We start from the raw sequence: 3085 nt of genomic DNA on the forward strand, positions 1-3085 counted from the left end.
TCAGCCATAGGTATACATATGTCCCCTTCCTCTTGAAACTCCCCTCCAACTCCCACCTCCCACCCATCCTACCCCTCTAGGTTGTCACAGAGCACCAGACTGAGCTCCCTGCATCATACAGCAGATTCCCACTGGCTGTCTATTTTACATGTGGTAATGTACACGTGGAAACAAACTGTGGAAAGCTCTTAAAGAGGTGGAAATACAGACCATCTTACCTGTCTCCTGAGAAACCTGTATGTGGGTCAAGAAGCCACAGTTAGAACCCTGTATGGAACAACTGATTGGTTCGGGTATGACAGGGCTGTCTGTTGTCACCCTGTTTATTTAAACTATATGCTGAGCATCTCATGAGAAATGTCAGCCTGGATGAGTTAAAAGCTGGAATCAAGATAGGTGGGAGAAACGTCCACAACCTCAGATATGCGGATGATACCACCTTAATGGCAGAAAGCAAAGAGGAACTAAAGAACCTCTTGATGAGAGTGAACGAAGAGAGTGAAAAAGCCAGCTTAAAACTAAACATTAAAAAAAAAAACTAAGATCATGGCATCCAGCCCCATTACTTCATAGCAAATAGAAGGGGGAAATATGGAAGTAGTGACAGATTTCCTTTTCTTGGGTTCTATTGCTACTGCTAAGTCACTTTAGTCGTGTCCGACTCTGTGCGACCCCATCCCTGGGATTCTCCAGGCAAGAACACTGGAGTGGGTTGCCATTTCCTTCTCCAATGCAAAAAAGTGAAAAGTGAAAGGGAAGTCGCTCAGTCATGTCCGACTCTTCACGACCCCATGGACTACAGCCTACCAGGCTCCTCCATCCATGGGATTTTCCAGGCAAGGGTACTGGAGTGGGGTGCCATTGCCTTCCCCGTTTTGAGCTCTAAAATCACTTCAAATGATGACTGCAGCCATGAAGTCAGAAGACGATTGCTTTTTGGCAGGAAAGCTATGGCAAACCTAGACAGTGTGTTGAAAAGCAGAGACATTACTCTGCCAACAAAGGTCCATATACTCAAGGCTATGGTCTTCCCAGTGGTCACATATGGTTGTGAGAGTTGGTAGAGCACCAAAGAATTGATGCCCCTTTGAACTGTGGTGCTGGAGAAGACTCTTGACAGTCCCTTGGACAGCAAGGAAATCAAGCCAGTCAATCTTTAGGGAAATCAATCCTGAATACTCATTGGAAGGACTGATGCTGAAACTGAAGTTCCAGTATTTTGGTCTCCTAATATGACTCATTGCAAAAGTCCCCGATTCTGGGAATGATGGAGGGCAGAAGGAGAAGAAGGTATCAGAGCATGAGATGGCTGGATGGCATCACCACTGCAATGAACATGAACTTGGGCAAACTTCAGGAGATGGTGAGGGATAGGGAGGCCTATCATACTGCAGTCCATGGGGTCGCAAAGAGTCAGACTCGACTGGGCGACTGAACAACAACAATGTATGTTTCAATGCCACTCTCTCTGACCAAGATTTAACAAGAGAAGTCCACCATCTAGGATATTTCAGTAGAAATGAGTATGTCTGGTCAGGTAAATTAAATCACCACAGGGGCATCTCAGGTGTCTCTTGCATATAGGGTGGCGTAAGATGACAAACTAGATTCTTTTCTAGTCCCCAGAATCTTACCGAGAACCACAGAGAAACCATCATTGTTAAAGTTGTTTTCCCCTTGCTCAGCAGAGAGGGCATTCCTCACTAGCAAGCCAGCACTTCAGTCAGAGAGTGCTGAGGTTGAGCTTCTGAGTTCTTGCAGGTGATGGAGCATAGGCACTATGGACAGGTCCAATCAGGCCTCCCCCGTGGTGGGGTTCATTCTCCTGGGCCTCTCAGCCCACCCAAAGCTGGAGAAAACACTCTTTGTACTCATCTTGCTCACGTACCTGGTGATCCTGCTGGGCAACAGGCTCCTCATCCTGGTGAGCATCCTGACTCCCGCCTGCACACGCCCATGTACTTCTTCCTGGGGAACCTCTCCTTCCTGGACATCTGCTACACAAGCTCCTCAGTACCCCTCATCCATGACAGCTTCCTTACCCCCCCAGGAAAACCGTCTCCTTCTCAGCCTGTGCTGTGCAGATGTTCCTTTCCTTCACCATGGCAGGAACAGTGTAAGTGCTCCTGAGCATGATGGCACTTTACCGCTATGTAGCCATCTGCCCCTCCCTAAGGTACTCCGTCGTCTTGAGTAAGGCTGCCTACGTGCCCATGGCTGTTGGCTCCTGAGCAGCTGGTATCACCAACTCTGTAGTTCAGACAACCCAGGCTGTGAGGCTGCCCTTCTGCGGGGACGACGTCATCAACCACTTCCCCTGTGAGATCCTGGCTGTGCTGAAGTGCCATGGCCTGTGCTGACATCTCCGTCAATGTGATCAGCATGGGGATAAAAACTGTTATTTTCATGAGCATCTCAGTTCTGTTCATCTTTTTCTGCCATGTGTTCATCACTGCTACTGTCCTGAGGACCCCTTCAGCAGTAGGGAAGAAAAAGGTCTTCTCCACCTGCTCTGCCCACCTCACAGTGGTGTTCGTCTTCTACAGGACCATCCTCTTCACGTATGGGAAGCCCAAATCCAAGGACCCCCTGGGGGCAGACAAACAGGACTTTGCAGACAAGCTCACCCCCCTCTTCTATGGGGTGGTGACCCCCATGCTCAACCCCACCATCTGCAGCCTGAGGAACAAGGACGTGAAGGCTGCTGTGAGGAACCTGGTGAGTCAGAAACACCTAACTGAGCGACTGTCATAGAATTTCAGCCTCCAGAACACACGGTCTCCAAACTCCCCATTGTCCTGGTCGAGAAGTGAGAACCCAGCAAACAGAAGGGAGTCTCCCAAGATTCACATTGTGGACCACGTGACTAAAACTAAAAAGTATACTGACCATCACGCCTTTGTTTCATAGGCAATGGAAGCTTCTATCTAAGAACCTAGAAGAAAAGAGCTTCGAATTTCTAGAAGTGCTGGCTAGAAATTGTTGACTTTGTGGATAACCACGGTGACATCACAGCAGAGCTGCTTTATGCCAATGAACCTGGGTGTCCAGTGGTGTCTCTGGATACCTGTGCCTGCTGCAAACC

General features: G+C 48.7%; 1 pseudogene; it reads left to right on the forward strand.

Annotated features, from left to right (window-relative positions):
- Nucleotides 1-1780: 1780 nt before the first annotated feature.
- LOC133048780 (olfactory receptor 13C7-like) lies at nucleotides 1781-2754 on the forward strand (annotated as a pseudogene).
- The last annotated feature ends 331 nt before the right edge of the window (nucleotides 2755-3085 follow it).

This window comes from Dama dama, chromosome 29 (assembly GCF_033118175.1).
Source record: "Dama dama isolate Ldn47 chromosome 29, ASM3311817v1, whole genome shotgun sequence".
In the NCBI taxonomy this organism is placed as follows: domain Eukaryota; kingdom Metazoa; phylum Chordata; class Mammalia; order Artiodactyla; family Cervidae; genus Dama; species Dama dama.